General features: G+C 40.6%; 1 protein-coding gene and 1 long non-coding RNA gene across 12 annotated transcripts in view; one reads left to right on the top strand and one right to left on the bottom strand.

The window, feature by feature from the left end:
• LOC147032393 (zinc finger protein 385D-like) overlaps positions 1–13,224 on the bottom strand; it is a 722,012-nt gene that overhangs the window by 135,330 nt on the left and 573,458 nt on the right. The gene's annotated exons all lie outside the window — the stretch shown is intronic.
• Positions 1–13,224, top strand: part of LOC147032394 (uncharacterized) — a 164,074-nt gene that overhangs the window by 12,825 nt on the left and 138,025 nt on the right. The window contains exon 3 of the long non-coding RNA XR_015055148.1: positions 9,878–10,023. This is a non-coding gene — a long non-coding RNA (uncharacterized LOC147032394). The remainder of the gene's footprint in view (positions 1–9,877; positions 10,024–13,224) is intronic.

The following is a 13,224-nucleotide window of genomic DNA, read 5'->3' on the forward strand; positions in this document are numbered from 1 at the left end:
GTAATTATTTCCACAATCCTTCCATGTCCTGGATGTACTCATAGTACATGTCAGGTCATAGGTAGCTGGACAACTTCATTTATATTTTGTTAATAGAAGCAAATACATTATACTATTTTCCAGTATTATAACTTAAACATTATTTGTACTGAGGTAATGATACAAAATGACAGACTACTATCAGTTTGAAATGAAGTCTAAATAACTGCATGCAATTAAATCTCAGCTTAATGACATTAGAAATAAAATAAAAGATTTTGACAACTTTTTTTTTGACATTGTCTATATTTAAAGGCAAAGCAAAACTTACTTTTCGATAGAACTTAACAAGATCAGTGAAAGACAAACACATTATCATTGAAATTTAAATTCATGAGTCTGGCTACTTATCCAACTGCCAGTTTAAATTCTTGATACCAAGGTATAGTCGATGAATCATTTACTAAAGAAATGCACTCACATATATTCCATTCTTTTAAAGCTCACTCATAGACATTTGCAAACCAGAACACATCACACCAAGAAAGTTGCATGCAGATTATTTCAGCAAAAGGGTAAAACTAATTTCAATCACTAAGTTTTATCAACCAGGAGTTGACAAAGGAATGCCAACCGACATGGGAAGCAAAGTCAAGCTTATGTTTCAGCCCTTCATTGGAGTGAAAGAACTTTCATTTGATAAAACCTCTCATTGGAATTGTCCACCTCGACATAGAAAAATACCTGCCTTGATAGACTAGTATTCCTCATTTTATTCCTCAAAAGCTGAACTGATTTCACAAATATACATATAATGGATGTAATTGCAATGATATGAGTTGTTTTATGTTTGATTGCACACTGAAAAAAGAGCACATTTTTCAGCCATTATTGTGGATAAACAGGGCAAATTATCTGTGGCCTAATTTTTAACTTCCATCAACAAATAAAGATCAATAGAAGCCCACATTAAAAAAAATACAAGTCCTTGTAAATATTGAACTTCAAAGTGATAAAATATATTTTTAAAAGTTAAACAGTAATATGGGATATAGATTATTTTGTGCATACTTTATGGAGAAAGGTATAAGAAAGTTCCTTGGAATTGATTAAGTTTTTCAACTGAAATATCTGTCATTTCTCTCCATCTTAACAATGAAAAATCCATCCATTGGGACCATACTCTGTGCAGAGTATTGGTGCTGCCAAAGCAGTCTTCTTGGCTATTGGGCACAATCCTGGATGGATTGCCACTCCTCCACAGGATACCAGCAAGCTGGCACTCATTTTACTGACCTCGGAAGGATGGCAGGCAGAGTCAACCCCACCTGGTATTAATTGAACAGCTGAGTGGGATTTGAACTCAGGATCTGAGGATCCCAAGCCCACCACCCAAACCATTAAGCCAACACCAGGCATAACAATGACGAATCTCTGACATGATGCTTTTGGAGATCAATTGTTAGTTGTGTTTATGACTTTAAAGTGCCATAAAGCTTTTCTTCCCACATCAGTGGGTGCTGATATGTACAGTGGGGGATTATTTTGGTTCTTGACTTATTTTCTTTGACCTTGGAGTGCAGCTGCAACAATCGTTTTTAAATCATTTGCAGCTTTCAAAAATAAGCAGATGTTTACATTTCAAAACTAGAATGGCAATCGGTGGAGCGCATGTCTCCACCAGGCTGAACAGTTTACATTTTGTATCCCACTGATAGGCCGGATATGGATCCGGACCTGAACCAAAATCAAATTGGCGTGTTCTTGTCATCTAACCAACTCATCAATCTAGCTTTGTCATAACAAGTCTCAACAACTTTTTTAAATATCGTGCGATTTAAAGTTTTTGGCCCGATCTCTAAATTGTGAAGAATATATTTTATGATTCTAATGACTGGATCTGGATCATCGCCAAAATCTAATCAATTAATCCTTGTCACACATCCAATCTGTTTACCAAGTTTCGTCTGACTCCATCCATAACTTTTTGAGATACCATGCTCACAGACAGACAAACAGACAGACAGCCAAACAGGGGTGAAAACATAACCTCAGTCCACCTTCGGTGGTGGAGGTAATAAGAGTGACTTTAGGAGACAACTATATTAGTTAATTTGAGAAATTAAAGTACCACAAATTTAAAAGACTTAATCATTTGCCTTATATTTAAACCATGGATCAAGAAAGGGTGCAAATAATTGACATAAAACTGATCAATTTGATTCAGAGACCAAAACGTATTTCAATTAAATTATTATCAACAGGCATTTGCTGCAGATATGCATCCAGGAAATGAAAAGTGTGAGGGCTGGATAAATCGGTGGTGGGTGAATGGCGGGTAATGAGAAGATGGTGAGGATAGGATAAATACCGTAGCAATAACATTCCAATACTTGGAAGACACATTCAGGAGAGCACACTCAAAATCCCATGTCACATTTATTGAGAGTAAAGAACAACGCACCTCTACATCACAAAAGATCAACTTTATGAGAAGGTGACAGTTTGGCCCAAAAATAAGTTAAGTTTAGCCCATTTTTTAGTTCATATGTTGAGGAAGTCAACTCAGTGAAGTCCATAAAGTTCTTATATCAGCTGATCGAATAGTTAGCAACCACTCTTGTAGCACCAATGGATGATGCAATTAATTTTTGATGATTCTCTCCTATTTATAAGCAGAACATTAACAGGAGAGATTAATCACAAAAATGTTCGCTGAATTTTGATAAAGGAAGCCTCCTAATGGACAGAGTGAACTAAAAAAAAAATTAAAGTAATATGTGTATCAAAAAAAGAGTGCAGCAATCACATTCTCAAACCAAAAGTTTGATGCAATTTCATTGACCGATGCAGTACTTTGTGTTTTTGTGTAAGTTAGTGAAATGATTGCCTGTGTCATATTTGTTGGGAATGAGGTTTCAACACACAATCCCACAAGTATACCCAGACCCCGACATTCGCGGTTACAACATTCGTGGGTTCCGCTTATTCACGGTTGATAATTTGCAACATGCTCCCACGTTCGTGGGAAATTATCCGCGTATTCGCGGTTTTCACGGCGATTATTTTTTTTCATGATCCGCAAACATAACAAAAATCTAAAACATATCTTTCATGAGCCGCGAACATGACCTGCTCCCTGAACGTGCATTGTGGCTTCGTGGGACAAATATAGTTTTGCAGGACGTTTCACCATGTGCACTTTAAACATTCAGCACTGTATTGTAGCTTCGCAGCATAAACATAGTTTCACGGGATGTCTCACCAATGTAACACGTCATTCCCCACGACGCCATCCCCGTGAGCTACTTATAGAATGAAAACACTAACAGCATCGATTGATGTATCCAGTAATTACTAGGTAGCCACATACGGACATTATACAATGAAAACATTCAGCACATCTGAGTGTAAATTACCATCTTGCTACAAACAGCACCATCTGAGATGTCACATTTTAAAAACACTTGGCATAATCTGCCTGCAGATAGGAAAGACGTCATGTCCTGTGAGTTAAAGAATGGAAACCTTCAGCATATCTATTAGTGTAATTAGCAGCTAGCTACATACGGACTAATTACACAATGACATCGCTCACCACATCTATTATCAGCTGCTGAACACAGCACCACCCATAAAAAAAATCCCCCACAAACAATGCGCAGACTACTCACCGCATCTTGGATCACCATCATTCTCATCGCGTTGCTTTGACTTGTGTATTCCTCTCGCTCCATTCACTCTTCGAAAATGGCTCTCAAGGATCGAGGATAACACTCAGGAGGGTATGCCACAAAGCATACCACAGATATGGGAGAAGGCGAAGCTCCTGCACGACCATCTCTTTGGCGTGGGTGGTGCAAGCATGAGCGCGGCGGGTACAAGTGGCACCTCCAGCCCGTTTACAGCAAGCAGGTGGTGGTTCCACCACTTCAAGGCACGATATAATTTGCACAACATCAAGTTCATCAGGGTAACATGCCTCCGCAGACAACGACATTCCCTTCAGAACTCACGAGGCTCAGAGGAGAATGGGTCCCTGCTTGAGCCGGTCTTTAATGAGACCGGCTTGTTTTGGACCGGCTGATGAGACCAGCTTGTTTTGGAAAAAGATGCCGACCAGAACGTTCATCTCACAGCGTGAGAGCAAAACAGCCGGCTTTAAGGTCGCAAAGGACAGGTATCCCTTCTCCTCTGCACAAAGTGCCAGCATGCTGGTGTACTGTGTTGGAGTGGCGACCCATCCAGGATTGTGCCCAATAACCAAGGAGACTACTTAAGCAGCACCGACACTGCACAGAGTATGGTCCCAATCTCCTTTGCACAAACGCCGAAGGGGACTTCATGGGAAAGCCCATGATGCTCTACCATTCCCTGAACTCACGTGTACTGAAAAACAAAAACAAGCAGGCACTACCCATGTACTGGAGGGCGAACAGGAAGGCGTGGATGACATCTAAACTTTTTATGGACCAGTTCCATAACTGTTTCATTCCTCAGCTCAAAAGGTACCTGGCAGGAAAGAACCATTCATTCAAGGTACTCCTGCTGCTTGACAATGCTCTTGGCCACCCCACAGACCTGAACGGCACTCACCCGAACATTGAGGTGATGTTCCTTCTGCCGTCCACCACCTCCCACATCCAGCTGCTCCATCAGGGGGTAATAATAACTTTCAAGACATATTACACCCGGCACACCTTATCTTTGTCATCATCATCATCATCATCATCATCATCATCATCATCATCATCATATTTTTGCAAAGTTATGTGTGCTGTTTGTTTAAGAAAAAATTGAAATGGTACATGATGTTGTTGTTGTTTTTCGTTTCACGGTACGGTATGATTATAAGGGACTTTAAAATGCATTATTCAATAAATTGGAAATAGTGCCTGGTGTCGTTTTTAAAAATTTTATTTGTAAGCATCATTATTAATAAAACTGTAATCATACATTCGTGGTCAAAAGCATTTTGATCTTTAAAAACTTTCCCCTTTGAACTGATAACGCTATCCCCCTTGGCTCCATTGTAACAATGACAAAACACTTGCGGATTTTTTTCCCCACACTCGCGGATTTTACCCCGACACTCGCGGATTTTTCGCAGGTTGGGAAATCCCCGGAACCTATCCCCCCATTTCCCATTGAAACAATGCCCCCACATTTGCTGGGTTTTCCTGGAACGTATCCCCCGAAAATGTCGGGGTCCTGGTGTATTTAATTTTACATGAAGGTTTCTGTTTCTTTCTAACGCCATACATTACATTCTGAGGAGCCAATGGTTCCTTTGGTCATTCAACTGGTGTAGGAACATGGGGATTTGGGAAAGACTGTACCCTACTCACTCGCCTTGACTGTATTCAATAAATATAATAAGGCATCAAATCTCCCTGGTGATTAGATCTCCATTACGTATCATGGTGTATGACTCAGATAGATTTCCAGGCTACCTTGCACACCCTGTGACAGAACCATGTTCTGCTGAGCAAGGTTTCTACCTACAGAATACAAAGCCACCTTCTTTTCAGGATTATTGACGTCCTCTGTTCAATCCATTGACAGAATCATCTCATTTTCAAATAAAAGCTGGAGAGGCCCAAGGCAGCATCTTCACCCCAGTCTTGTTATTTATGTACATCAATAATCTCTGACACTCTGAAGAACTCTTTTGTTTGCATTTTGTAGATTTATTTTATTTATTCGTATGCAGCCTTTGGCTGGAGGGCTGCATCATTTCCTGGGGGGCATGGCTAAACCAACGATGCAATGCCCCCCCCGCTACTCCATTTCCCAACCTCAGAAGGATGACAGGCCGAGTCAACCCACATGGTGTTAATTCAATGACACAGCAGGAGCTTGAACTAAAGACCTGAAGATCTCAAGCCAACCACCTTAACTATTAGGCCAACACTCGGCTTTACTTTTTGGATGGTACAATCCAACGTCCCAGTGCCAGGGCAGCAGCAATAGCTGTGCTCTCTGATGACCTGGAAATAATCAGACTCTGGTTTAACATTTAGCACAGATCATGAAATCCAGATACTTGTCACATTCTCACTGTCTTTCCAGAGGGATTGGAAGTAAGCTTCCTTGTTGAGAGGATGTACTTGCACTGTTCTGATAACTTTTCTTGGGAGCATCTGTTTTTGTACTCTTCTTGAGATGGAAGTGATGTTTCCTCACTTCCCGGCAGATGGGAGGGAGCCAAAGCTGAAGGATAGGATGGAAAAGAGTAGACAGAGGAGAAGCAACATCAGCAGAGCAGGATTTGAGTCCTGCTTTCGTGTGTGATCAGAGTTCAGCGTTGAGATTCGTTTCAAAGTTCCAATTCCACCTCACTGGCATCAACATCCAAAATGAATCTGTCAGGATCCGTCGAAGAGGACACCACTTGAACTTTCTTCAAGACGTGTTTCGATTTTTGAAATGCTACTGCACACTCCTCAATCCAGTCACATTTAGCAGTTTTTTTTGTCAACTTGTGTGATCGCTGAAACCCTAAATGAGACGTCTAGAATAGGAGCACATGTCAAGTTAAACTCACACTGACCGAACAATCAGTTATCACCAAAAATTTATTGGGAATCTGAAGACACTGCATCATGGCAAATATTATAATGCAGTCCAAATAAGTGACTTTTGTTTGGAATTATTATTTTATGGAGTTTCAATTTTAACCTCATTGTCAGAGACAGGAATGTCCCCAATTCAATTATTCCACAGCCAAAACAGCACATTCCCAACAATGCTGCACCCCTTTCCTCATAACAGGCATTACTTTAACCAAATGGAGAGTTCATGGAACACGAGAGCCCACACAGTGTTCAAGCATATAGAGGAGGGCTTACCATTTGTGGGGGTTAAGTTCTTACAAATCCGCAAACTTCGGAGGTAGTGGAGAAAATAGGGTTCGGGACTTCAACTTAAAATTTGTCCAAACTGTATCCTTAATTAACATGTTTGTTCATTGTTTTTGTGCGATTTATATTAATGAATAAAAGAGTTATTAAGAACATGAAATGAGGTTTATTTTCTTGAGTTGTTATTATTATTTTATATACAGCAATTTTTTTTATATCTACAGTGGCTGCAGGTTGCATCATTGCTGGGATCATGGCTATGTCACTGATGCAGTGCCCACTGTTTCCAGGAAGCTGGTGCTCATTTTTCTGACATTGGAAAGATGACAGGTTGAGTCAACCCACCTGGTGCTACATAAACAGCACAGCAAGGACTCAAAACTCAAGACCCTAAGAACTTAAGCCAACCACCTTAACCGTAAAGCCAACACCGGGCTCATTCTACTGCATGAAGAACACAAAATAAAGTTGATTTTCTTGAGTTATTAAGATCATGAAACTTACCTGTATTAATAATGATAACAAACATGATCGAATAACGTGATCACAGTGTTGATGATGGCTACGATAAAGACGCGTTGATGGAGACGATCGGCACATACCCATGATGGCCGCCTCATCTTCACCACTAAAACATGCCGCACCCTCTCATGCTAGATAAGTATTATGAAGGTGATTTGTTTTTTTACAACCTACAAGAATATAATTCAACTTTAATAGAGGTTTAAAGGTGTATAAATAAAATTAAATCTGGGTTTTACCACCGATTTACCCAGTGTCTATTACACTACCCGATGTGACATGCGACATTAATTATTTGTGCCTGTCGTATGTGTGCTTTATGACATCCTTAAAAATAGTATGTTTCCTGTTTCAAATGATTTTTAATTTTGTTTGACCGTCAGACAAGCAGAAAGAGTAAAAAAATCTTTTTACCTCACCCCTCTCTGCCCAAGTGTGATCAGGATGAATTCTGAGTCAAGGTAGGGTAAAACGAAATGCTCCTTTTTACCTTCGCAAACTTTGTTGCGAAGGTTATGTTTTGATCGCTGTGTATTTATTTATCTATTTGTGAATATGTGTGTTTGTTTGTTTGTTTGTTATTTGCATAACTCCAAAAGTATTGAACTGAATCGCAGCAAATTTGGTGGGATGATTGGTTATTATCCAAGGACCATTTGATTAGATTTTGGGAGCGATCGGGTCAAAGGTCAAGGTCAAGGTCATGAAAAGGTCAAAATCGTCTTTTTACCATCGTGCGGTCAATTTGTATCCAATTTGCATGCAACTAATGCCAAAATGTTCAGAATTCAATGCCCCATCTTGAGATATGTGACATGACACAATGACGTAATAACCCTTATTAGCGGTTGGGAGTCAAAGGTCAGGGGGGGTCAAGACATTGCAAAATGTGCGGTTTTAGTCATAACACGGTCAATTCTTATCCGATTCGCATGAAACCAACACCAAAATGTTGACTGTTCTGTTCCCCACACTGCAATACCAATTACAAAATTAAGAGTACAAAGGTCAAGGTCGAGGTCATGAAAAGGTCAAAATCGTCATTTTGCCATAGTGCGGTTGATTTTTTATCCAATTTGCATGCAACCAATGCCAAAATGTTGTGAATTCAATGCCCAATCTTGTGATATACGATATGACACAGGAAATTTAATGTTTTTAAGCCATCATAACACAAATGAGATGGCAGATGTGGTATGGGATTAAATACCCTCACAATCAAAGGTTTCTGGGGGGGGGGGGTAAAATGTAGCGTTAGCGAAGGTATGCACTCTACTGAGTGCCCGTTCTAGTTCTATTCATGTTCCGATTTGTGTTCAAAATATAACATTCAATTTAAACTAGAACGGGCACTCATAGAGCGCATACCTTCGCCGCCACTACTATTTTTGTTCTTGGTATGAGTGTGGGGAACTGGTTTCATATGAATGGTCTTATGACACAAACCACATATCTATAATGTCATGACCCCCCCCCCGACTTTCGGGGGCTACGGACAAAACAACAATCAACTCACGTCGTTTTGGCGAGTCTTCACTCGCAAGCTCGGTGAATACAACGTTTCAACAAGAGAAGGGAATCTCGTTTGATGCCGGTTTTATGCAAATCGAATAAGAATTGACTGAGTTATGCTGAAAACCGCATATTTTTCAAGGGCGTGACCCCCCCCCGACATTTTACCCCAACCGGTGACATGTGTTGTGACGTCATTGTGTCACAAGATTGGGCATTAAATTCTGAACATTTTGGTGCTGGGTTCATGTAAAGCGGACAATAATTGACCGCGTTATGACAAAAACCGCGTATTTTTCAAGGTCGTGACCCCCCTGACCTTTGACCCCGAACCGGTAACAAGAGTATGGGCGTCATTGTGTCATATTGCATATCACAAGATGAGGCGTTGAATTCTGAACATTTTGGCGTTAGTTGCATGCAAATTGAATAAAAATTGACCGTGTTATCGTAAAAAGACGATTTTGACCTTTTCGTGACCTTGACCTTGACCTTTGACCTGAACGATCCCAAAATCTAATCGAATGCTTCCTGGCTAATAACCAATCATCCCACCAAATTTCATGCAATTCGTTTTAATACTTTTTGAGTGATACGAATCACAAGATTACAAATAATTAAATAAATAAATAAATAAATAAATACACGCCGACCAAAACATAACCTTTCGCAGAATGCAAAGGTAATAAGTTGTTGCTTGATCATCAACTGATAAGATGGACAGACGTCAGACGGACAGACGTGAACCAGTTGCTTAACCCTGCATTTCACGCCGCGTATGTGGGGTAATAATGGTCACATAATATTGCTTCGTTGAAGGAGGCAAAGACCATGCAGATTATTTCATGCAAACATCATTAATCCACAGTTGATTCATAATGGGATGGCCTGGATTATTAATGAATGTGAGAAATGTTTTAAAGGAACTCTGGCTGTTAAAAGGATCATTTTGTATCAATCCAACCGCTGTTGATGTCTTTTTTTCTTGTGCCTTGTGAAAGTGTCAAAGTGTTACACATTTGTCTTGCTCACTGCTGGCTGGAAGGGCATGAAACCATCTCCTACTGCACATGCAAACTAAGGAGGGTTACGAGAGCCGAGCTGTTCCTTGTTTGCTCTGACATTTACAAGCAGCGATAACTCAAGCGTGAGTACAAACTCTGTCTCTTCTTACCTTTACTCTGAATTATTGGATGCAAACTAAATATTAGTGTGGAGAGGAAAACAATTGCAGAAGAATAATAAACTTTAAGAAATGTCAAACAGACACATGAGTCCCAAGAGGGAATCAAAAGGGGTAATCGTTTTGAGAACGAAACACAGCAAATCCCAGGGCAGAGTGCACGAGGCAAATAAATCATAAGGCCAACACACGACGGCCCCAAATTTAGCACACAATTGCATTGTGCCTGGCCTGGAAAGCATTTACTTCCAATTTCCATCACTGACAAAAGCCACTAAATTGTACTCGTGGCACGAAATTGTATCAGTGAAACATAATATCACTTGAGAGCTCCCATGGGGAAGTCTTTTTTTTTCAAAAAGGTCTCAGAAATTGACCTGTCTTTGGGTAAGCAGTAAAAATTGTCTTCCTTAGCTAGATTCAACATTTGTTTTGTTCTCAAAACCCACTTGAGTCACTACAACTCCATCAGCACTCTATCATGGAGGTGTTTAACATCCTTTTCCAACACCAGATTAAATGTGTTCATGTGAAACGAACAAGGAAATTACATTGTTAGTTCTCATGGAAAGTTAAAAAACAACAAATCATGAAATTATTAATCGGATTAAGAAGACAAGTTGATAGCGGAGATTCTTCACGAGTATAAAAATCACAGAATTCAAAAGGCACAGCCAGCTGAGTAGTTTGCAGCGAGAGAAAAAAGGCTCAATTCTGCCACAATCTGTGAGTGGCCTTCATCTGGCAGATGCAGTCTAAATGTATACCTTCCCAGGGAAGCAAGGTGATATGTGCCTGTGGCAGGTGATGAAAAACAACTTGTATGAAGGCCACCCTGTAGCCGAAATGTAGGATCCAAGCGCTTTGTTTTTGAATAAAAAAAAAACATTTGGTTAGTTGTGTGTTTCGCAGCTGTCATTCCTTTTCCATTGCTTGCAGCCGTATCTTCAGTTTTTTGAAAGATGAAACAGTTTGGCTTTTTAAAAGCGACTGTGCAAACCCAATGTCTTCGCAAATGGAATAGTTTAAGATACATTAAAACATATCTAGAAACATTGTTTGTCCTTTCAAATGAGCTTAACTTTGCAATTTAATGGACAACGTCATGGATGGGATATGAACTGATTGTAGAAATGTGACGAAGCTAACAACTCAACCCAAAAAATTGCTATGATAAAACAGCAATCGGTTTTTTGGGGTTTTTTTTTTTTTAGTAAATTCACCTTGTGTGACACGAGAGAAAATGAATGTCATTTTCACGTAGATTTGCTGGACTTTTAGTGACAATGAAAAATAAGTCAGGAAGAAAGGGAGACTTCCATATGACCAATTTATGATATTGTGCATCACTAATTCGATCTCATGATATTTCAAATGTACCCTTTCCAGAGCTATACTGTACTGAAGCAGTGGTCATAGATCTGGAGGGATGCTCATATGGTAAAGTAGTCATGGCAATGCCCAAAGCATAAGTTGATTTGAAATTTTGCCTTGGAACAAGCTCAAAGGTCCATTCTTATGAAAATCACCATGAGATCTTTCATACTACAGACAGGACAATCATCAACTCTGAAGGTCAGTTTGCTCTACAGAACATTGGCCCGTGACAGCAATGCACTGCATGACAGTAAAATTTTATAATTGAAGGAAAAACTTGGTGACCGGCAGTATATCACTACCTGCTGGCTAACGCGATGCTCAAGGATTACGCGACGCTGATCTTCCTTTGAGTGCTCATCTGTGGAGAACTTGGAGCATTCCTCGGTGACGACGATGTGTGCACAGAGAGCAAAGCAAAGGAGCTCAGTGTGGCTTATGAGCAGAAGGAATGCGAGATCTTTCTTGGATAGCATGGGTCTCGTGGGAACTGCATGGCAATACATTGGTGTATGACAATCTGGTGATGTGAGAATTTCTCAAGTAATGGCAGACATTTATGGCTGTTCTCCAAGAAACCAAGTGATTTGGTGAAGCAGTTTATCGAGTAGCCGAAGGTATTGTGCGGGGAGCCTGCTGATCAATGTCACCAACTAGGGAGCCTAGAAAAAAAAGGTGAAGAAAAATATGAGAAGGCCGAGCGCTCAAGAATTGTGACAGCTCCACTGCAAACAGGAAGGACCAGTTCAGACTGCATTCACCTCCTCTCTTGCTATACACCACGTTTCTCAACAAATAGGTGACAACAACAAGTTTCTGAATGACAACCTTAATGACTTAAAGTGGAAGAGTGGTGAGGGAGGGAGAGGTGTGAGCGATTCCAGCAGATGTGACACCCAGTTTATCATCCACCCAAGAAATGACACACACATTGATGAATCACCCTGCCTGTGAAACACCGGGATGACAGTTTATAGCTGGGTTGGGATTCGAATCCAGGCTACACAGATTGAGCATGCATACCTCTCAGCTTTCCTGCCATGATGTGGAGATTCCTTAATTCATAACTGAAGATATATTTTTCATTGTGATCACACAATTGATTTTACCTTCCTACCTTCAGTATAGAACTGCGTGTGATATCACAATTGAAACTTGAAAAAAAGTGCACCAAGTGGTTTCATCACGCAATGCATGAAACGTTTGAAGAAACTTTTAAAAGCGAAACGTTAAATTTTTATTTGTATTTAGCGATGCCAAAGCCAAAGTGACGAGTCCAATAATGGAAGAAAAAAAAGGTGAATGTTGTGGAAAATAAAATTTCACATGTTCAGCGAGCCAGCCACCACCTGTATCACAGTAGAACAACATGTGGCCAACAACACACATGAGTGTCCCATAACTTTGCTCAAGTCACATTTCCAACCTGGCCTCGAAAGCCAGTCGCCGACTGGGCAACCTCTGTCATGAAAAGTCCTTCCTCGGCCCACCTGAGCTCCTGACCACTTACAAAGCTTTCGTCCGCAGCCTGATGGAGTACTGCTCTCCTCTCTGGGCTGGTGCTCCTGCCTCTCACCTTTCTCGGCTTCATGCTGTGGAAACCAAGGCATTTAGGATCATGGGTATCCCCCGCAGTGAAGTTGAGTCTTTGGGCCTCTCACGCTCTCTCACCGCAGGCAGATCAGTGGTCCTTCTGCCTTCTACCATCTCCTCTTCAGTCTCAACCCCCCCCTTTGCTCTGTCTGTGATATGTCCCCCCACACCCCCATATTTCCGCAGGGCGCTCAA

This window comes from Eptatretus burgeri, chromosome 2, assembly GCF_056783735.1.
Source record: "Eptatretus burgeri isolate ZD-2024b chromosome 2, Ebu_testis_v1, whole genome shotgun sequence".
Classification (NCBI taxonomy): Eukaryota; Metazoa; Chordata; class Myxini; order Myxiniformes; family Myxinidae; genus Eptatretus; species Eptatretus burgeri.